This window comes from Agelaius tricolor, unplaced genomic scaffold (genome assembly GCF_023055355.1).
Source record: "Agelaius tricolor isolate 1412-34295 unplaced genomic scaffold, bAgeTri1.0.p SCAF_6, whole genome shotgun sequence".
NCBI classification, from domain to species: domain Eukaryota; kingdom Metazoa; phylum Chordata; class Aves; order Passeriformes; family Icteridae; genus Agelaius; species Agelaius tricolor.
The window spans coordinates 40216485-40239952 of record NW_027269266.1 but is presented as its reverse complement, the minus strand read 5'-3'; the positions used below and the strand labels follow the sequence as shown (position 1 = coordinate 40239952).

Sequence of the window (23468 nt, the reverse complement as noted above, 5' to 3'; positions counted from 1 at the left end):
TCTTGTGTCTGTTCCAGTCTCCAGTAAGGGAAGAAGGAGTCAAATAAAAATTTAAGACAAGTCCCTTCTTTCTTGCTTCTCTCTGCCATTCTCCTTTGCAATATATTTACCTTTTAAGGGTGTTGTGGTTTGCCTTGAAATAGTAGAAGAATGTCATGAGGAACCTGCAACCTTGTTAAAATACTATGAAATTAAATGAGTCTCATATAAATGGTTAGCTATTGTATGAGATTTGTCTGACAGTTGGAACCCTCCTTTGACTGGAGAGTCTAACAGGTTGGTAAATAGTGAAGCAATTCCACTGCTAATTGCACATGTATTAGCCTGTCTTGATACTGAAATACATTCTTGGAAAAGCATATATATCACTTACAGAGAGACATAATATTTCTCTCCTGATGTCATCCATGCAGATTGAGGCAAAAGCTGGCAACGCTGGGGACTGTGGCTGAAGGCCTCTGAGTCATGGCTAAGCTCAGGGTTGTGCATCACAGTGGTGTGAAAAGTATTTCCTGGCTGTGTCCTTCTACATCCAGCGCTTGTTCAACAGAAAAATAAATAATTTAAACAACAAGTTCACAACAAGGGAGTAGCTTTGTTCCTTAGGAGAAGGAACTGTCTACAGTTGCCCAGATCTCTCTTTCAGGCTTGTGAGATGCCCATTTGTCAAGGGGCATCTTATGTCAAGCTTTTTTTCAACCTGCGACCAGGAGTGGGATGGTCCCTCTCCCAGCCTGCAGACCATCCAAAGCCCAGTCAGTTCCCACATATCTCACTCAGCATCTTCTGATGGTTGCTTGATTTGAGGGCTCCTATCCCCATTTGCCGTGGGATTCACCTCCTGCCTGCCTGACATCCTATTGTGTTCTCAGGCAGCTGAAGAAATGGTCTGTCTTGTGGCAAGGCATCCCCAGCCAACACTGATGGTCTCCACCAAGAAAATCTCGGCCAAAGCAAGGAGTGACCTTGTCAATCAGGCCGGGTGCGGTAATTATGCTCATTTGCATAAATGCCGCTAACATGTGCCATTGCTTCTAGATAAGCGGGTCCTCACTTAACAGTAGCACAGCCCTAAGCCATTAATTACAGGAGTCAGAGGAGAGGTACAGCTGCAGATCTGCCCCATCAGGATTTATCAGGCTCCATTTTATAATCAATGCTTTATTTATTAAACCATCACAAACGGTGCATACGCTCTAGCCACGGCTGGCTGCGGCTCGGTGTGGATATTTCATTGGAATCAATGGAAGCAATCACCTTCTTTACATCAGGTATTGAACCTGTGCAGGTCCTTGAGTGACAAATGACTTTATTGTCTGGGTGGAATTGACTGGAGCTCATGCTTAAAGCTGGAGATGGGGGAGAGGTGATGAAAACACTGAATTCCTCCATAACTGGTGCTTTTGTCCTTTTTTTTTTTCCTTTTTGCTTTTTTTTTTTCCCTCTCTCTCTCTAGCTCCTGAAAAACAATTCAGAGTCTTTATCTCCGTGTGGCTGAGATTGGTGCAATGAGGGAAGAGGCTAGTGATCTTGGGGTGAGAGGGAAGCTACTGGAAAGCAAAAGGGAAGGCGATTTGTCCTGCTTTGGATGTGTTAAAATTCAAGAGAACAACCAGAAGCAGTGGCCACTGCACTGGTCTTGGCTCTGACCCGTTTGGAGCACACATTGCACACAAATGGTCCCAATGTGCTTTGGGGATGCTGTGGGGCCCTTTGGCTTTTAAGGGCTGCTGCCAAAAAAAGGCAAATCAAGCAAAATTGCATTTGAAGCAAAGCAGTGTCCAAACCCCTGAAAATCCCCCCTCAGCCCTTCTCATTAACATTGACCAGGCAGGGAGTTGACACTAAAGCTGTATGATTTGCATGTTGCATAGGGTCTGTTATTGACATAATGAGGTTTTATTGGATTAAAGGCCTTGCTGCCAGAACTAATTGTTCAACAGAATATACAGGTTTTTATAAACCTCCAAAACTAGCCTTTGTAAGATCTGCATTAATATATTTCACACCCATGCTAGCAGTAATTCAGACATACTGTTCCTATGTACAGCAAGGTAGAGGATTGACAGGGAGACTTGTCTCCATGTAAGATGGTGGCATCCCACAATGTTATACAAAGAAAGGCTTGTTCCAGTGTGCTATAAAAATTCTGTATTAAATAAGTACAACCCGGATTTGCTAAATTATATCCATGACACTTTGTACACAGTCAGTTTGCCTGAATGTAGAAAGGGGTGGGGGAGTAATTTTGGTTTCAAAACAGTAAAGACTGAGTAGACTTCTGTATGGCCTAGTGGTGGTGTTTAGAAGAAAACACAAGGCATTGAATACTCCAGTGTATTCCTCACCGTGCACTCATTTTCAGAAGTGTATGCCAAAATTTAAAGTAGCAAACGTAGCTACAGTCTACCATGTGGAACCCAGGCTTATATTTCCAGTTCTGCTGCTGGCTGCCATTTGACATTGAGCAAGAGATTTAACACCAGTCTGGATGTCTTCCCTTTTTTGGGGCTTGTTTGGTGATGCAACTAAGCTCTAAACTTAAAATGGCGAGTGGCAACTTCCCTGAGTGGGAAGAAGCAGGGAAGAGAATTAATTTCCCACTGGAGCTCTCAGTTGATGCTGCATGATGGGGTGACCAGGGACTGGGAGATAGATAGATAGATAGATAGATAGATAGATAGATAGATAGATAGATAGATAGATAGATAGATAATGTGGCCATCTGGCAGCCCCAGCCCACTCCCTACATTTCTCTACAGCTTCCTCAGAAGTGCTGCCTGGACCATATGAACTTGACTTACAGAGTGGGAGACAAGGGTAGTTACATACTAAACCACACAGAGAGATAAATATTCACCTGTCATCTTGGGCAGCTGTTCCAAAAACCTGCTCCCAAAGGGCAGTGTTTTCAAGGATTTGTACTGACAAAGGAAAAAATAAATAAACAAACACCCAAATGTTTATCCAAGCAGCAAGTGTCAGCATAGGAACAGAAAAGCACAAATTTTCCTTTTCCTAAAGACTTGCTTCTGCCCATCAGTGAGAGGTCTGTTCTGGGGGAACACCAGTGTAGTGTGTGCAAAAACAGGTCTGTTCCTGCTGGCACAAGGCTTTTGGGGTGTGTCCCTGAGAGCTGCAGCCTGAATATGCATTTGCTCCTGACTGAACAGTCCCCTGGGAGCAGCTGAGGACCACATCACCATCAATTAATGCCAGTGCCACCCCAGCAGGTGACACCCAACCAAGGAAGCTTTCCCACAGCAGCCTCAGTCATCACGATGCTTTCTGCTCTTACACTCTCCAAAATGTTCACAGCTGAAATTCAGCTCAAAGTCACGCTATCTGATTTATAAAAGGCAGAGCTGCTATTTTTCACTGGAAATGTACATCCCAGTCATTTCTGGTGGTATGTTATAGTGAGAAGTTGTGTACACAATGGAGTTCCCAACTGGTGACTAACACAGTGAGACCTTTCGCGTGTATGTTTACTCTTGATGTTTTCCCCTCCAGTACTACTAGCAATAAAAACTTGGTGAATATAGGAAATGTGTAGAGCTGCAGATGTTATATCTTCTTTTCATTGACCTATTTTCTGTATAAAAGAGGTCAAATCACATTAGGTTTTCACTGTTGAGATCCCAGGGCTTCAAACATGAAAATTAAACTAATGTATGTTTATTTAACTGCACTAAAACCTGCACTGATACATTTTCTTTTCTCTTTTTTTTTTCATTAGAGAAGTTAATTATCTCAGCATAAAAGTGCTTGGTGAAAGATCATAAATAGAAAATTAATCCTCTTTTAAGCATTTTATTTGACAGTAAGGTAGGCAAAAAGGATGGATTGTTGCTTCAGAGTTACTGTCTTGCTCCTCACTTTGGTATTAAATGCATTCAAATTTATCCTAGCCAGTTCTTTGCTTTGCAATTTGTGTGCATGTTGATAGGGTTTCAAAAAGTGGTGGATTGTTGTTTTTTTAACCCTCCGGGGACTTTTTATGTGCAAGCCAAGTGTTTCTGCACGCATGATAGAGCAATTTCTTCGCTCTGGAAAGTGCTACTAGATAGAAATACGATAGCAGAGCAAACATCGACTTCCTCAGAATTGTTACTTGTTCAAATAGGAATACCATAGCAGAATCTTACATGGGGTCAAAAGTGCTCGTCCCTGTACTGATGAAATCTCTCCCAACAATTTTTGGTAGGTTTCCAAACAGAGAGCATAGTTTATTGCAAGTTGACACACAGTGTAAGTTATATTCCACATCAGAAGGATGTGGAATATAACGTAATTTAAACTTCGAATAAATTACTAAGTACTTTTATAATTATTTAGGGTTTGTTCCCTAGCTAGAATAGATTGGTAGGGTTTGATTTTGGTCAGAGGACTCGTACTGATTAACCCACTTGAGAAATCTGAATCTTGATGGAGATGTTTTGGCAGATTTTTTTTTTTTTTTTTTTTTTTTGAAACAACTTCATCTTACTGGAATTGTTTAATGCAGTGCCAGCAGAGCCTGGAGAGTAAAGGTGCACATGTACAGATATATGCAAACACACCAGGCATCCTTATAAGAAGAGTGGATTAATACAGGCTACTGTTGTACAGAAGTCTATCATGAAAACCTGAACCCAAGCTAAGCCTATGTGCATATATGTAAAGCTCATTTCAAGAGCATATACACAGCACAGACCTATTTTAAGGGGATTAATAATCTATGAATAATACATATCCAAGATGAACAGCAGCAATGTGGGTTTGGAAATGGAAAAAACTTCTGTGAGTTTTGGTGGAGGCTGTGTCCACACTGAAAATGGACTTATTGGGGCACATCTTCTAACAGTAAAAACCAGCTCCAGGTCTGCTGGCTTTGGAAAAGGAATACTGATATAAAACAATGGAGCACCTAGTTCAATCTGTCTAGCCTACAGATCTATTACCATTGCATATAAGTAACAATTTCATACTAGCATTTTAAATTACTACTCCCTTCTTAAACCGTATGCTAATTTTCTTAAAGAGAAGTCTAATTGCTCTCTTTATATGCAACTCCAAGTCAAAAGCTTAATTTATCCCTCCAGTTGGATAATTAAATCATACAATGTTCATCTCTTGTGACTCTTCCTGTCCCAGAAATCTTAAATTCTTCTTCTCTAGCTGTCTTCCACAGAGCACAGCTCCTGACAAAGCTTTCACCTTCAATTTACTTGTGCCAGGAAGACAGCCGTTTGTCCCGATTCAGAAGCGAGGCTTCATTTTCCTTTACTTGAGTTTCCCTGTGTATTTCTTTTCCTAGAAAAGAAACCCCATCTCTCCCACATGTACCTTCTCCAGGCATTGCAAAACAGGATTTTTTTTTTTCCCCTCCCTGTGACCTGGTTTTGCAAACCTGCAAGTATTCCCATTTAATCAGCAGCCTGACTTATATGGTTGTGGTTTGGGAAGTGGAAAGAGTGCAGTTTGAGTGCCTGTGTAGTGTAGTTTGAGTATTACTGCTGGTGGGCAGTCAGAGCTCAGGCTGCAAGGGTGAAGCAGATGATGACAATTCCCTGCTGTGGGGAAGTCCTAGAAGTCACTGGTGCATTGCACCCCAAAGGAGAAGCTGCAGGAGTATAGGCTTGTATTGGAAAATAAATTGAAGGTATAAAAGTTCATGCTTGGTGAGGCATTTCTATTAGAATTCCTTCCTTTGTAAGGTTCAACCTCCTTGCTTCATTTCTTTTCTTCAAAATTAAGGAGTGTTTTGAAAGCTCAGCTGTAGATTAGGTAGACCTGGAAGTGAGCAGCCCTGCTGAAGTCAGGAGGACCATGCACATGTCAAAAATGAAGACCTCCTAGCAGCTTTGCTCCAAGATTTTGCAGGATTGCATCTGATAAAAGGGATCTCAGAAGAATTTTCTTATTGGGCACTTGTGGCATTATAAGAAATGGTATGACATGTAGTTTGCAGAATGGCAATTCTGGTGTTGAAACATTGGTTCTGATAGTATTTCTGCCTATACCTGAAATCGTGTTAGCTTTTCTCAGCCATTGTGCTCTGGGTGGAACTGCTGTGTCACTGCACGTTAAGGCAAAGGGTTGGTGAAGCATGAGAAGCTGACCCTAAAAAAGCTAACTAAAGGACTGCCTTTGTGCTTTGCTTTGTGTTAGGGTCCTGGTGTGCTTCCACAGCGTAGCGTGCGTAGCAGCACTGCTGACTGTCCTTTACTGGAACTGCAGATCAGCATCTCATCCCTCCCCACTGATTTTTAAATGTTTCGTTCATGTCACTGCTCAACACTGGTCTTTAAACATCATTTAAAACGACACCACTGGTTTGGTAGGGGCTGAGTTTGGTAGGGGCTGAGACACTGTTCACCCTCCTCCATCTCCCCCAGCATCAACCCCATAGGATCCTCTGCATCTGCTGTCCTCCTCACGGCTGACTCAGGATGATACCCCAGGAATTCCTGATGGAAAAGCTGAGACATTCCTAGAATTTAAATTAAATGTGCTTTGCACCCAAATGTACGCAAAGTACATTTATTTTGAGTCATGCAGCAGCCTGTCTTGTGGTGCAGTATCTGGTTGAAAAAAAGCATCACTGCTCCTGATGGCATTTGTACTGTTGGCTCTCACTGGTAAAGCTCTGCCTGCTTTGGGCTTAAATAGGAGCACAGAAGTGATCGAAATTCCACTCTCCCTGCAGCTGGCCAGAGAACAGAGGTGGGAGTTGTCACAGCTATGGATTTTTCTTCCCTTCCCTTTGATTCTGAAATAACTCATTTGTCAGATTTCAGGCTTGTGCAAAGGCTGTGGGTCCTTAAGCAAGCAGGTTTGAGTGCAGATGTGCTGCAGAAGGTGGGTTCATTTCTTGTCTTGCAGTCCAGTTGGACCTACACAGGCATCACTAATGGTTCTTTTTAAGTGTTGTTTTAAAACTTATAGAAGAGTGATGCTTAAAGAATAGCCTGCAGCTGAAAGAAGGCACTGAATTGCCTGAACTACTTTCCAGAATAGTGCAGTACATGCTGTGGGTCAGCCTTAGTACCCACAAGCAGATTTTTGTGTGCGTGTGCATATTAACCTTGAGACAGCAAGGAGCCACGCAGGGGACAGCACTGTGATATGAGGGCAGTGATTTTGTCAGAGGTCTTGTGTGCATCTTGAAGGGTCTGCTCCTGAGATTATCCAGATTGCTGAAGTTGCACAGAGATGTGGACAAGGAATCCCTTTGAACACTGACCTTTTGCTTTTCCCTTTTTAGTGATAAAATATTCAAGGGAACAGAAAGTGACTCATTTTGTGCTCTGCCTGTCAAGCCAAGCAGAGGAAGGAGAGTACAGTGAGGGCCCAGGTGGAACCCAGTGAATGCAAATGATTTATGGAGTAGCTGCTTTAAGCATTTCAAATTACTTCTAGCATCATCCAGTAGAGTCTATTGATGTGTATGAGCTTAAACACATTGCCCAGAACAAACTGATGGCAGAGGCAGCTGTGAGACTGATACACACTCCAGCACCTCTCTTTGTCCCTCTGCTCACCAGGTATTCCCTAGGGCTTTGCAGAGGGAAGAGATGCCCTGCTTGGCAACCCCTTCACATGAGCTTGGCTTTTCCTCACTGCACCTCAACTAAGCAAGCCAAGTTAGGTACTCGGTGCACTCTGAGCTCAGAAATGTTTTGCCAGGTTTCTTTCTTGGATGCTGCAATGAAAGGCAGCTCACCTGACCAAGCTGCAGAAGAGCAGGGAAGATCTTTGCTGTGGCAGCTGGGCACACAAGTGTGTGTTCTCCATGTCTGACCCAGAAGCATCTGTGGGGTCTGCACCTTTGGGATCCACAGCCACACCACACCCTCAGTGTATAAACATGGCAATCAGCTGGCTCAGAAAGAGAGGAGGCTGAGTCGTCTAGCACGGTCTTTAATTTCAGAAAGGGTTCCAGGGTGTGTCTGGTGGTACACATTTTGCCAAGGACTGTTTTAGATAACTTTATGTAAAAGCTAGCATATCACTCCTTCTAGCTGACAGAGGTTTCATCTGCGGTTAAGCAAACAAGCAAACCACCACCAGCTCCACATTTTACACTGTTTAAGTTTGTGAAGTTGAACAGCTTGGTGCACCATGGAGCTTTTATAGGGCTTCAGCATCAGTAAGCAGCACGCTTCATAGTCCTGGGAGGCCTGAAGTACTTTTTCCACCCTAGGATGACTGTGTGAAGAACATATGAACTTACAACTAATGCCAACAAATCAGCTAAAGGTAGAACTTTTGGGTGTGCTTTAAAGGATGTTGCCAGTATTCCGCCTCTGTGACAGAATTCTTGTCCATTCTCACTCCAAAAGAGAGCTATTTCAGGGCATCTTCCTTATATTCCCTGCTGGTTTTTACCTTTTTTTTTTTCCTTTTTATTAAGCTGTGTCCTATTTCTGTTTAATGCACCAAAGAGCATTACACTGATGATATACCTCCAATTCCTTAGCGGCGTCTCTAGGAAATCAAAAGTGATCAAATTCCCTTGTCAAGTAGGACACTGACTTGGAGATTCTTCTTTTCTTAAAAATCTCACCTAGACATAAAACTTCTAAAAAACTTTAGAAGTTAGATAGTAATTACATACATTTGAAAGGTAAGCTGGGACAGTCCATCACACAAAACCATTCAAATAGTCCCCAAAAAACACGATTCTATCTTTTCTTCACCAGCATTTAGGTCCTATACAGTAACCAATTTTATGAAATACAGTATGTCTGTTAACCAAGAGAACTGAACACTTCAGTTGCTTAGTAACTAATCCAATCCAAGGAGGAAATAAAAATAGCATACATAATTTTAGAACCTTTAGGATCTTTGCCAAGCAAAATATTCTCACCAGCAGCAGCCAGGTTTGTGATTTGAATGGGTTATCTTAATAGGGTAGATTCTATTTGTTTTATGTAGATAGATGGTCCTTGCTTTTCAAATCTGATTAATTACATATCCGGGCCATTAGGTTTTGTAGCTTCTGTACTCTTCCACAACTTTATTTAACTAAAAATACAACATAACTAAATATAATACAAATAAAAAGGAAAAATGTTTTAGTTGCTGGCTTCTTTTTCAGCCTTAATCTGGTTAAAAAGCCAAAGACTGCAGTATAACTAAATAAATCACATTATATGGCCAGGAGGAATGTCATAAGCATCTGCTTAATTCAACTGTGGTTTTTTTTCCTATACTCATCTGTAAAGCTTGTTGAGGGGAAAAAGGATATTATTTTTATAAAAAGATATTATTACCACCATTGGTGGAAATTGCCATATGGTACCATAGCGTATTCAAGCAAGGTAGGAACAGTTTCTCTAAAATTATGTTTTAGCTGACAAAATATGATTCCTGTTTTAAAATACGTCTTCAAAAATTCAGCATTTGCCTACATTTTTAGAGGCTTGCTCTGTTCATGCACATTGCCCGTGCATTTGACAAGTTTCCTACACCAGCCTTTTGCAAATTATGGCGAGGATCTGCACTTTTTTTCCCCACATTTTTATCAGCCTCGCCACTGGATGAAGGATCTGCAGGACTAAATTATAATGTGTGTGAATAGCATTGCTGAGGTTGGGTCTCTTGCCCTTATTCCTGAAGGAGGTCGGCAGTTTGGGATCTGATGTTCGTGTAATGCCTGTGTCCTGCAGCGGTCATGGAGCTTTGGGTTATCAAAACAGATCGAGTGCTCCTTTCACAGAACAATTTGCATACCAACTTCCGACTACATGAATTCTGATTTAATTCCCTGCTCCTCTGAAACATGCATTTGGGAAGGTCTCAGGTTTTCCTTAATCTCCCTCAGTTCAGTAAGTATTTTAATCTAGGGTGAAAAGCACTCAGATTCAGTGTTACATGGCTGGTACATTTTGCTGGAAGAAGAATACCTTTTTTTAGATGCAGTGATTCAGCACATTTTTCCTTCCACTTTAGGATTATCATCCTGTAGGGTAAAAAAGCTAAATATAGCAAATATGTGCCTTGCATGGTAGTTTTAATACTTTTTTTCTTAATTTTTTTTTTTTTTTTTTTTTTTTTTTTGCCAGTGGAGTTTCAGACACTGCTATTCTTATTTTTGGTGTTTTAATTTATTAATACAGCTGATGGGATTGTCTGAAGGAAATTAAGATTGTTCATCATTGTGTGCTGAAAGAATTGTGTGCCAAATCCAAGAGGAAGTTTCCTCTGGAACATCATTCTAATTAGTTTACAAGGAGAGATGCAGGAGGTACATCTGTGACAGAAGCAGAGCCACAGGAGTTATCCTGCAAGCCCATTGCTTGGCCCATGGAGCTGCCCAGAGGGAAATTTCTGAGCATGGCAGCAGGAGACATGGTGTGCTCCTCTGTTGGAATTTGGGGTGAAATCCACAGGAAGGGAGTTCTTGCATGGAGCCAGTGTCCATTTTCTGCTGAGAGCTCCTGCTCATTGCTGCCCTGGCTGCTTGTATGACCTTAGAGATCTGCTTTAATGTTTGCATTTCATTGACGATAAAAAAAAAATACGAGAGCTGTGGTGAAATGCAACTTGATACATGACTGATGTTTTTCCCTAAAGAAGTTCAGAAAACATTGCCTTAATACCAGGATTTCTGGCCAAAATATATTATGGAGTTAATTCAAGTAAATTGCAGTTACTCTGTAGCAAATAATTACCACCTGTTTCACATCTGTCTGAAATCCGCTCAAAATACAGCAATCTAGTCATCATTCTTGTATTATTTATGTCATTTTATTATTTGCTGTTAGACTTCTATTTACTTACCAGATTCACAACAATTTTTTTCATGCCTTCTGCACACAGAATGATGAATTTAATAACCTCCTTTGGATTTGTTTATAAAACCTTTCAAAATATGTTTGCAATGCATGACAGGGCTCCTGAAAAGCCGCAGGCACCCGGTGGCCGGTTTCATCATGAGCTGCGGCTGGGAGCGTGCCACTTGCTGCCCTTGGACCTCAGCGCCTCCGTTTCACCTTCAAAAAAAGTCCACATTAACCTGTCACACATGTGATCTCACGAGCATTTCAGTCACATTTTGCTCTGTTAATCTGGGAGCTTCTGGAGTGCTTGCTTAGAGCATTGGTGTGCTTTGATGTTGGATGGACAGTGAGGCAAATGAGGGGATTTTAGCAAGAATGATCACCTCCTGCCAGGATGCCCAGGTACAAAAGAAATCCAAAGGAAGGATGGGGACAAAAGCCAAATGTAGGCTGCTTTAAAGTACTCAAAACAGTCTGCAAGTAGGGCTTGGGCTTTTTGTGCTTTGCGCTGATCATTCTCACGCACAGCGAGACACGTTGTCGTAGTGGTTTCTATCGATATTACACTTCACAAGAAAATGGCATGTGCAGGAAGGAGGGCGAGGGGTTAATTCCTTGCAGCACATCTAGGCCATCCCCTGAAATCACAGGAGCAAAACCAGCTGAGCAGTGAATCAGGCCACCCTGCCTCTCCAGGACAGGAATAGCAAGAATCAGAAATCTTGCCCTCAGCTGTGCTGGCTTGCAGGGATGCAGAGGGAAGGCATGGGGAAATACAGCCAGTCACTTGCCTCTGAGTTTCATGGTCTTTTCCATATACACCCAACTGCTATACATGGTTTTGCAGCTCCCAGTAGTGAGAGCAAAACATAGTCCCCCATATACTTTCAGCCTGAGTTAGGGTGATTGGCCTCCCAAGATGTGTTGCTGTGTTAACACCCCATCTCACCCTGGATTTTTCACCTTAACTCCTTTTCATTTCTGTAGTAGTTTCTTCACATTAACCTCTCTCACGACAGGAGCGGTGTTCTCCCCCACTAGAACAAATCCTGCTCAGTTGTGATGCAGTGCCTGTGCCCAGCATGTGCAGATGAGGGAAATCTGGGTGCATGTTCTAACACACTTCCTTGGGAGGGAAGGGCAGCAATGGGCTGGGTTCTCCAAATAATCAATGGAGGTGGAAAAAAAAAATTACAGCTAAAATAAAAGTTAAGCTTGGAAGATTCCAAGGGAATGAGTTACAAACTCAGCAGCACTATTGCATGTCTTTATGATACCTCTCAAAACTGCCTGTCAAAATCTCCCATTAAGGAGCATCGCAGATTAGTAATTATGCGCATCTATTAACTAAGCATCCATTCTTTCTCTCAAATGCTTTGTAGCAATATCTCTCCAAAGAAGCACATATCTCATCTAGGTGTCTGCTAGATGGCCATAACCCCTCCCCAAGGGAGATGCCTCTGATAACACTATATTAAAGACAGGGCTTGGTTTTGTCTCTTAAACCGCTATCACACAAGCCAGTGCACAAGGAAAGACACCTATTATGATTTTATAGACAAATGCTAACAAAAGCTGCCTGCACACATGCACACACAGAAAAATTTCATGTTAGCATTGCAGGAGGCTGTGGTGATGACAGGAGTACTTTTATTGTCAGCTCTGCTGGGGAAGGAAAAAAATCCCTCTTATTTGTGCAAATAACTCCAGCTTAGCTTTATTCCCAAGCATCCTATTTGCACATATGAGTATGTTTTGTCAGCCATGTCTTTAGGTACAGGTTTTCATCTTCAGCTGCTTATGCTTGTTTGTGTTAAACAAATTAGTGCCATAATAACACCCACCCCCATAGAGACGTGAATATTATAGAGTAAGAATCCGAAATACACAGTGGTCCTGCTTTTTCTTGTTGTGGGTTTGTCGTTCTGGTCTGTTTAGGCTTCTAACCCCTCCTCCCAGAAAAAAAAAAGAAAAAAAAAAAGCTTAATTAAACTCTTTTATGCTTCATTTTCCTGATTATATTTTGTTCATTAATAGAGAGCAAATATGAAAAGAACTAAAAGCAAAACTGGAGGCAGAGGATAATAAAATCTACTGCTATTAATTAAACGGAAATCCTCAAACATGCCTCCTTCCAGCTTGCTCTCTTCCAGATCTTCGATTGCTTTACTCTTTCAGTGAATACTGCTAGACAGACACATCCTGTTCTGATGAAGGAGACCAGCTGGATTTAGGACTGTGACTTTGTGTGTGTGGTACAACTGACCATATGTGATTCTCTGTCAAGTTTGCAGCTTTAATGGGAAATCTCTGAAGTATTTCCACTTTGATTCATATTTTCTCACTGGTTCAATAACAAAAGAGGGGTTGGCTTTGTGCAGCTGGCTTGCACTAACATAGGTTGTATTGTGACTCTGCTAAGGAAAGGGAAGCTTTTGCATACTTATCCTTAGGAGTTGCTTTGAGCTGTTCCATTTGTTTGTTTGTTTGTTTTGGGGGATTTTTTTAGGATTTTGGGGGGGTTGGGGTTTGGTTAGCTGGTTTTGTTTGGTTGTTTGTTTGGGGGTTTTATTTAGGAAAAAAATATCTGGGATCAGAAACTAAATTTCATTAGGGATATAATTTTGAATTCTTATGCAGATCGTGGTTTTTATCTGGCTTCAACAGAACTGAATAATTCTGTTAATTGTTATTGTCTTCCTGCCGGCTTTGAGAAATGTGTGTCTCCAGCCTCTCTAGGTCTGGCAACAGAAGGGTAGCTAGTTGTGAAAAAAGAGAAACAAACAGCAGATAGAATTTAAAGGAGTTTGGGATCTTCTTTTCCTGAAGAATGATTTGCATTTACTGGTCTTCCAGACCTGAGAGCAGTATATGTAAGGGCAAAGGACCATGATGGTCATATGGATATGGAGGAAATGGGAATAGGAAAATTCCCTTCCTTTTGCAGTCTATGAAAGTTTTACTTAGAAGATGCAGTGAATTATCATTATCATTTGTAGTGGGTTACTTTCACCTGCATTCTGTCTGCTCCTCAGCTCTCTGGGCTTCAGGCAGAAAAGTCAAACGCCACAGGAAAATCTCATCTTCTAAGATCTGCAGCCTCAAGGCAACTGGCGAGGCATCAAACTTCCAAGTCAGCCAAGTGTCTGAAGTCTCCTGTTAAAGAGAAGGCAAAGGTTAACACTCAGTACCCAGCCCTGGGCTCACCATGTGTCCTTTAGTCGAGTATGTACCACTTTTGTATTTCATACTGCCAGTGGGCTGTGACCAGACTGTATCTTCTTTGCACCTTATCAAACACTGCAGGTTTGAACAGTGCCTTAATTATAGTGATCAGTGTTTGCAAACAGCATCCTCACACTTTTCATCCAGATTTTTTTGGTAAAGGAGGGGCAGAGAAGAGATATCCTAAGAGTCACTCACATGTCTGAGCCTCTGCTCACCTCACAGCTGTGGAAATCTCCTTGCTGGTGGTGAGGGAAGATGCCCTTTGCTGCGGCTGGGAGGGAGGCAGAGTCAAAGTGCTGGCCACTCAAACGCTCTTCCTGAAGTGTCCATCATTTCAGGTTAGATGCCAGCACCCCTGGTCCAAGGGCTGTCCCTCTGTCGTGCAGGGAACAGATAAATAGAGGTAGGAGGATTCAGAGCAATGATTTGTAACTTGGTTTTGCTGGCTGTTACTATAAACAGTGAATGGGCAAGCTGGCAATGGGCTTTAGATTTCCCAGATGAAAGCCTGCTTGTTACCACATAGATGTATTTTCCAAAAAAGAAATTCTAAAATTCTAAAATGGATGTGTTGGCATCCAATTCTTTATTAAAATCATATATATATATATATATCCAAGTGAAGTGCATAATTTGAGTCCACTGAAAGAAAATGGTACACTTTTGTGGATGTTTGAGGTATCTTTTCCTTTGAGGCAAAACTTCAATTTTTGTGGAGATAAAGGATGTTTAAATTAGAAAGGAGCAGTACAAAATAAAAATGCTCAGTCCTGAAAGAGGCTGTACTACAGCAGAGCATTTATCAAGGACTGCATTGTTACCTGATGCAATAGTGGGATGCTGATGGGAAGAAGGATGCTTCCAGATCTTCACAGGCCTTGCAGATGAGGCTGCAGTGTTGGAAGTCAAGGAGATAATACCGCACCTGCATTTTATTTTAAAGTGTGATTATACAGCTGCTGTTATCTATTGCTGTAAATCAGTTTCCTAAAATATATGGATGTTTTTCTCTCAGACATGTACAATTCAATATTTCTAAATATTTGATCATGTAAGCATTAGACCCTGTGAAGCAGCTTGTGTGTAGCACCACGGAGTGAGTTCTGTCATGAATGGCAGCAGTTCTGTCCTGCTGCTGTTTGTCTAATGGGGAAGAGGGTGCTGACTTGTCTCAATATTGCACTCAGCAAGTGAATCTTCATATTATTCCTTTAAATCAAAATGGGCAGCAGCACCCTAGACTAGTATGGTGCCTATCAGAAGTGTACATTTCGTCTGAACATGTCTTGGAGAGTATTTATTTTCTCATTATAAAGAATATTCTGGCCCAGTGTAAATGTCAGTGAGCTCAGAGCACTTTGTGCAATGAAAGAGAGAGATCTAAAACAGTAGAAAGAGGCAGACCTGGTCCTTGGAACTGCTGGAAAGCACTTACCCTTTTTTGTTTTTTAAACATTGTGCATTTGATTCCCTCAGCCCACTAATTTGAGTCTTGGTCGGCCTCAGAAGGGCAGTAACTTTGCACATACTCTTTCTCTGAGAGGGCAGGAAATTATTCTTCATTAAGAGGATGATCTAGCAGGTTGTGATGTGGGGGTGTTTGTTGGTTTCTTAATAAATATTTCCTTAGTTTGGATTTTAAACATCCCCATACACAGTAAGGAAAATGTGAACGAGACGTTGTTTGTGACCAGATGTGTTGGTGGGAAGGAGTCTCCTATAAGCAAACCAGGCAGTGAACACAGTGACTGTGTGGTGTTCAGTTTGGTTATCTGCAATCAATAACACTTAGCAAGAGACAATAAAGCATCTGGAAGATTATTTTGAAGTACAGATGTATTGTTTCAGTGAAAACATCAGAAAAAAAGCCAGAAAATCCTTTTGAATTTTGTTGTGATCAAACCGAGTCCCACCATCAGGACATCCAAAGGCAATCCTGCAGTCCTCAATGTTAATGATCAACATTGATTACAAGGTGATTTTTCCAACAGAGAATCAGCTCACCTAAAAAAGCATCTTGCTGTGCATATATAGCATGTACCAGCCTTTATTAGAAATAAGTTGATTATTATTCTGTTACTGGCTTTTATTTTCTTCTACTCCCTCCCTTGCAGGAAGGCTGCATACAAATATAACAATCGATTGAGAGGAGATGTTCTTCCTTCACGAGATTAATTACAAACACAGGGATGCTGTGTCTGGCCCGTGTGTGTATGATTGATCTTGTAGGAGGAAATGCAATAGGAAACTAATGCTTCCTTTTATCCAGTAAGCAAAGTTCAGAGATGTTTGCATTCTGCTAGGTAAGCACAGCTGTCCAAAGATGTGAAGACGGATGGACTGTCCTGTCAGCACAAATTCATGCCGAGGTAACAGGCCATGCTGTCTCTGCGGACCTCTCTCTCTGGCCAGCAGGCTGTAGGGCCAGAATCGTTCATTTAGCAAACAGCTTAATTGTTTCACATTTTAATTAGTGGGGAGATCCAGACACTGTCAGTGTACTGCGAGGGGCAGCAAGGGGAAGGTGTTGGTGAACCTTGCTGCCGGGGCCGGGGGTGAGGAGGAAGGCTCCCAGCGACACCGAGCATGGGGCAGCAGTCACAGGGCAGCTGCTCAGAAATTGCAAGGGACTGTTCTCTAAAACCTGGCTGGTGTAAGGAGAGATCTGCGTATCCGCTCACTGCGTGTAGCTGTGGAAGCATCTGCAGAAAGCGGAGCACTTTGCTGCCCTTGTTTCTATTTGTATATAAATATAATCTTAAACCTCTGCATTTGGCTCAGGGTACTTCTGCAAAGGTTCGTTCTGTTCTTGGGCACAGGCTAGCACTTGTATTTAGGCTGAGAAGCAGTGTCAGAGGTGACAGATCCAGCTTAGTGTGACTCAGCTTTCTTCCTCAGAGTATTTTAAATAATGGATGTGCTACTGCTGGCATTTAACTCCTGCCAGAGCTGCTGAAATATATGGTGTCTTTAAAATACTGCTACAACATCGAATCTCTGCACAGGCAGGGGAGGAGATCTCCACCTGGGATTGGTTTTCTCAAAAGGAAAAAGAAATTTGAGGAAGAGGGGAAGGGAGGAGGAAAAAGCCTGAGCCATAATATCTTGTAACTGTGAGAATGCCCTTCACCTGAGGCAGTGAAGTAGTCAGCTCTAGCAGCGTGCTGATGGAGAATCCTGAAATCGATGCTGCAGTCTGCGTTATATTTATACAAGCATATGCACTGCGCTGATGACGAGGGAGAGAAAGGGCTGTTCCCTGCGTTAAAATAATTAGTGTAATAAATACAGCCTGGCAAGCGCCAGAGGAAGTAGGCATCCCTTTGTTCACATCTCGCCACTTAGAGCTGGGTAAGCAAGTCTTGTGGAGTTAACCTCAGAATTTACTCACGCTTTTATTCTCTGTCTAGAGGTCTCGAGCAGGACGTGCTGCTGATGCCAGACGTAACAAGCGACACTGGATCTCTCCTGCTTTACAGTGATGTTGAGGATTTTATGGGGTTCTTTTCTTTTTCTTCTTTCTGTCCATGCAAATCCTGACTGGTAAACGAGGATCTGTTTGCTGTTTAGCAGTCAGTTTTGCTTGGCTTGACAAAGGTTATTGCAATAATTGATGTTCCTCTTCTAATAATTAATGTTAATGAGTCCACTAAACAGTAAACAAGACAACAAAGAACTGTTAATGAGACAGTCTTTACTCATTTGTTTAATCTTTTACTAAGATAATGGGCGATAAATATGTCGCTATTCAGCCATCTTCAAGTCCTTAATGCATGGGGAGTGTTTTAAAAGGAGATTTGAGCTGATTTTTTACACTTGCATTTAGTAAATTCAGCTGACTGGGTAGGTGGGGCGCCTGAAAGAATTGGGAGACCTATATAATTAAGTGCCTTGACATTCTGCTTCTGAAGGACATTGGCAGATATCCAAATGCTATGTTCTGCTCTCAAACTATTTAATTGAAACCATACAAAAGGGAGGGGAGTGGAGGGGCAAAAGAGAGGGAGATCTTGGCAAAAACCTTATGTGCGGTTTTTCGCTATTGGATTGACCAGACAAGGCAACAAAGCTGATAAAACAGGATTAGCAAAATTGCATTGTTGGATATTATATGCTGTGTGACATGTACTACAGCAAGGGAATTTGGCAGGATTAACCTGCAGAGGATAAAGATGTACCAGACAAGAGGGCTGAATTAATAGACTGCTGTGACCAAAGCAAGAAAATCTATTTGCATGGGATATTAGGGCCGATAATAACCTTTCAGGGTGGGGTTGCAGTTAATGCCCCAAGTCTAGTGCTGACCCCATGCCCAAGTCCTGCTCACCGCCTGCAACTCAGTGTACAAAAACCAGCTCATTGGCACAGCTTCTTATTACTCTTTCCTGTTTCTAAATATATATATATAAATGTATACACACACACAAAAAAATGCTAATTCCTAAGCAGGATTGTCTGTGTTACCGGGTGGGTTTGTGTTGGTGGATTTTTTCCTCCCCCCAAACTGAGAAGTTATTTTTTCTATTTATAGGAGATGACTTTCTTCTCCGAATGCACTAGTGTTATCCTAAAATAAATATTTGGGTTTGGTGGTTTTCCTCAGGGCTTCTGGACCCAGCTGGCCATGGGGGAATGCGGTTCCCTCACTGTGTATTACTCAGCTGTTCAGGAGATTCTACACTTCCCTGCGTGCAATCGAGCTGAAATCGTAAAAAAAGCTTTCAGACCATGTAGTGCCAAAGAACCTGAATGATATTGCCAGTAGATGACTAATAAAATCATATAAAGTAAAAATGGGAGAATATTAAAATTTAAAAATTTTAGATGTCCACAAAGACTACATTGGACTATTTGACCATGGGGATAAAGAAGCAGAAAACCAACCTCCGTCTCTGGTGTGTTAAGGGGAGAGAAAGTAGATTAAGCATTCATTTCTTATTTGTACAACATATAATTCTGGTTTTTCACTTGAAAAGTCCTTTAAAATTGTTTCTTCTAGACTACAAGCAATACATATATGGTAGTGTGCTTTTTTAAAGTAATCTGATATGCTTCAGCACAGATTGTATTCAAGGATTCAGAAGGATTTCAGCAACCTTGAAAAATGCTCATATAATTTGCTTTCCCTTTTCCCACCCACAGTACTAGTGGCAGACTTTAGTGTTCCCAGGGAACAGAGAATGTACTAAAAGTATTTGGCATTGCTCTGTGTGTGACACAGTGTGGTTCACTGAGTGTGCTCAGTGCCACCACAGACAGTGAAAGATCTGCCCTGGTGAGATGATTCCCCTTCATCCAGCATTAGCATGTCACCATTGATCAGCACCAGCCACAACACAAGTTCAGCTTTCTGGTTCTTCCTTTCAGAGTTGAAGGCTAGTGGGAATATTAGATACACATAAAATGTAAATACTCATTTTTTTCGTTTGTTTCAACATGTTAAAATTTTGAAAACTGCTCTTTAAATAAAAGCTCTGTTAATACAACATTACTGGGACTTTACAAGTATGCACACATGCACAAGTGTCAAGAAATTTATTTCCATTTCCTACAGCAACTAGATTGCATAACCTGTCTCTCTGGAATATTTTTTGCTACTGCATCTGTTACTCACTTCTCTGCCCAGGAACTATACACATCTCCCTTTTTTGCAGGGGCATGAAGTTTCCCTTGGATTAAATTGGGCAGTGGGCATAGAGGAAGGGATGCTTCCTATGCCTCCAAATCCAACCCATTTCAGGAGAACTATTAAAAAACAGCACTTCTTGGAGGTGTGCTAGGCTGTATATCACTTTCTTTCTATCCAATGTGCTTAAGGACTGAGTCATCATCCCAGGGATAGTCCTGAACTAACTCACAGAAAACTTTGCCTTCTTCTGGAGGTTGGTTGCTGAGGAAGGTCTCCAATACACAAGATCACGTTTATTATTTGCTTGTTTTTCACAAGAGCCTAGATTAATTAACCCAATAAGGAGTTGTTGGTAACCCCTTAAGAATGACCCAGCTCTGACAAGTGAGTTATTGTACCACCAGTGCAGCATTTTGAAGGGAATCAGGAAGAACCACATGTCTGTTTCCACCTCTTTTTGTCTGCTTGAAAAGCTGCAGGACCACCTGGAGCTGTGCTCTCCCCAGTTCTGTAGTGGTGCAGCACTGCAGCCCTGAGCCCTTGTGCTGCTCGAGAGACGCTGTGTGCATGCTGTGATGGCTGCCATGCTCACCGGTGTCAGTCCTGCACAGGGAGGGAGATTTCCTTTTCCCTTGAGTCCCAGAATCCATAATTCCCCTGTGATTTTACAAGAAGCTCATTTTTCCTGGTCAGCAGTGGGTTGTGTCCCTCAGCTTCTGAGAGCTCCTGAGGGATGGGTGCCTTGGAGGGGAATGAAGGGCCTGCAGGCTGGGACATTTGTGGGGTGGGGATTACATTCCTGCATGCCAGTGTGTTGGGAAGCTTCTGGGAATGGACCACACATGTGCTGGTGTCTCTCCCACCTCAGAGGAGCAGACAGGGTGCAGGCATGAAGGTTCATGGCCACGGTGCACTCGGGAAGTGAAGCGGTCCCTCGGGCCCTGCTCTCCTTTCAACACCATCCTGGGATCTGTGAAAAAGCAGCTCCCATGTCTCTGAGGACTTGGCTGAGTTTCTAGGTTGCTTCCTCTGCCTTCCAGCCTCCGGCTCTCATGAGACGAGTGCAGGGAATGAGTTGCAGGAGTGCAGTACTGTACACGTTTGCAGTACTGTGCTGCAATGGCCACCTCTGCAAAGCCTTAGATCTTGAGTGCCAAGCGAGTTTGCCACTTCTATTTCTTCTTTTTTTTTTTCTTGGAGGCATTCACCCTTGACACGTTTGTATTTCAAACAGACAGGGGTATATAACTGCTGGGGTCGATGGATCTAACCCTGTCATTTTGCTTTCCAGCTCTCGTCGGCGTAGAAGATGGACTGCACAGGAGAAGGACAGAGCACAGAGGAGCCCAGGAGCAGGGAGCCTGGCCAGGGGCCCCCTCAGGTGCTGTGCAGCAGCTGGTGTTGTGAATCAGGCCGTCACCAGTCGGAGAACGGCTACTTCACAACACCAGGGTCGCACCGCACCACGCTTCCACCGCCGGCTGGAGAAGAGCAGCGTATCCTGTGGGAGGGCAAGGGACGTGGAGCACCTCCTGGCTGCTTCCACACAAGCCCAGACCTGCAAAGGTAATCAGGTGCTCAACTCCTATTTAGGCACCAGCCTCCCACTGAAGTCTGAAATAGAAGTTAGGCCCCTAAATATCTCTGTGGGTCTGGCCCCGAAACCCTGCATCGCTGTGCAGTGCAGAGCTTCAGCAGGCACAGGGCAGCACTGTCAGCAGCACGGTCACTGCCTGTTCACATGCCACATGAATGTTAAGGAACAGGAAGCTTTTATTAAGCTGTGGAAAACAGTAAAAAAAACCCCTCTGCATGCTCCATGTGTGGTTCTCCCTGACAGTCACATCTGTGGTCCTTGCCTGTGATTTGTTCTGATCCCTGACAGTCACATCTGTGGTCCTTGCCTGTGATTTGTTCTGATCCCTTCCCTACCTCGACACCCAAGCACGTAGTCTCTGTAAAAGGTCATGTACATACCAGGAAAAAGTTGGGCTCCTTGCTATTAATACTAAACCTGGTCAGCCTCTGCCAATGTGTCTCTATCTAAACCAGCCCTAGGTGTGTTGTGATGAATGAAAAAATAAATGGTGGCATCATCAAGAAGTGGTACCAACAACTGCAGTCCTTAAAATAGAGAAAACGTTGCTAAAGCAGTGCCTCATAAATTCCTAGGTGTAGAGGGACAGTGAGACAGTGAGGCACACTCAAACCAAGTGACCCTGTAACATGTGCTGTGCACTTCAGATTTTAAAAACAGGCTCTTCTCTCCCTCCTCCTTTGTACCACACCACCAGTGTGATATTAGTTTGAGAGGAGTGGGTTACAGAAGAGTGCTTTCCATCCAAATCTGGGTTATGTACAGGGAAGTTGGCACACACCTGATGGCCAGGGTATACAATCCCTTAAACTGAACTGCTGTTCAGTTTTGATCTCAGAAAGCAGGTATGTGGTCTTGGTCTCAGGATGGGGTTTTCTTTGGTGGGTTTTCCCTTCCTCCCACCCCTCAGGATGGCTCTGTGTTCTCTGGTGTGTCTGGCTGTTCCCTTGTATGATATAAACCACTAGATATGTCTAAAGCAAAGAGTGGAGAAGTGCAGAGAGAAATTACTCAGGTAACATAGAACCAATGATGGTTTTTGTGAAAGTTTTCTTCATTTTCCTAACTCATCTGACTGAAGATGGCAGTAAAAATTATTTTACATTCCATTCTGGATGTATTATTGCTGGCAGGGAGATAGATGTAGGGGAGAGTCAGGATATGCACAATATCTGAAATAGTATGGGACAGCCTGGAAATGCAAATAAAAGGTGACAATGGTGGTTTCATTGGATTCATCTAATCCTTCTGTTCAGGTGGACTCTCTGCACAAGTAGCCCTGAATTCCTTTTATTGCAAAAAGTCAAATACCTTGAACAATGTAAGAGGTGTATGGGAGGCTCATTCATACATTAGAAGGGCAACCTGTGGGTTTTGTCAATAATGAGAGGAAAAACTAGATCGTGTTTCTTGTTCATGCACTATGAATTTGTGAATCCAACATGCAAGAACACTGTTTAATAAACTTGTTCTCTGCTAACACAAACTGTTTGCTCTGTGTGGTAGACTCATTGTTTGTTATAACCTTGTCATAAAGCTTGAAACTTTTCTCTGCAGAGTTTGCTTCTTGAGACAATGCACAAAATTCTTTAGAAACAGGAGGCATCAAGGAAATAGTCCCAACAACCCTTGCATGCACACACACTGATTTATGTGAGCAGCTACTCATACAAGGAACTAAACACCATTTCATCTTTTATTGTGAGCCAGAAACATGTTTGACATATTCAGTTTCTGTCAGTAAATACACATAACATTTGAAATACATTAATGCTTAATATCTGCTGTCAGGTGACCTGATAGACTATCTCCATACTTCTCCAACTATCATATGTAGAGACAGGTCATTTTCAGCTCCTTTTGTTAAAGAATTTCATGGGAAGAGCCCACTTCAGAGGTACCTTTGAGGCATTTATTGTACTACAACTCTAACTCGAATGCATCACCTTTTATGCTCTTCTAAAGTGATTTCCTAGCAAATTAATGCAGGCCATAATGCAGCTCTGCTACCGCTGAAAATCAAGCACTCCTGCTTGTCATCAAGCAGCCTAATCATGTCATCTCATGAGGAGGATTGCTGGTTGAAAACCTGACTGTCAGCTTCAGGTGATGGAACCAATTTCTGCTTGCTCCCTTCAGCAGCTGGCACGTGCTGCAGTGAAAGGTGAATGCACAAAATAAGTTCAGTATGGGTTTTTAATTTGTGGAGTGTTATTCTTAACTAGAACCTACAGTTCATCTTCAT

The 23468-nt window shown here is 42.4% G+C and overlaps 1 long non-coding RNA gene across 1 annotated transcript in view; it reads left to right on the top strand.

Moving 5' to 3' along the window:
* Positions 1-21517, top strand: part of LOC139591159 (uncharacterized) — a 63346-nt gene extending 41829 nt beyond the window's left edge. Inside the window, exon 3 of the long non-coding RNA XR_011679569.1 lies at positions 20918-21517. This is a non-coding gene — a long non-coding RNA (uncharacterized lncRNA). The remainder of the gene's footprint in view (positions 1-20917) is intronic.
* The last annotated feature ends 1951 nt before the right edge of the window (positions 21518-23468 follow it).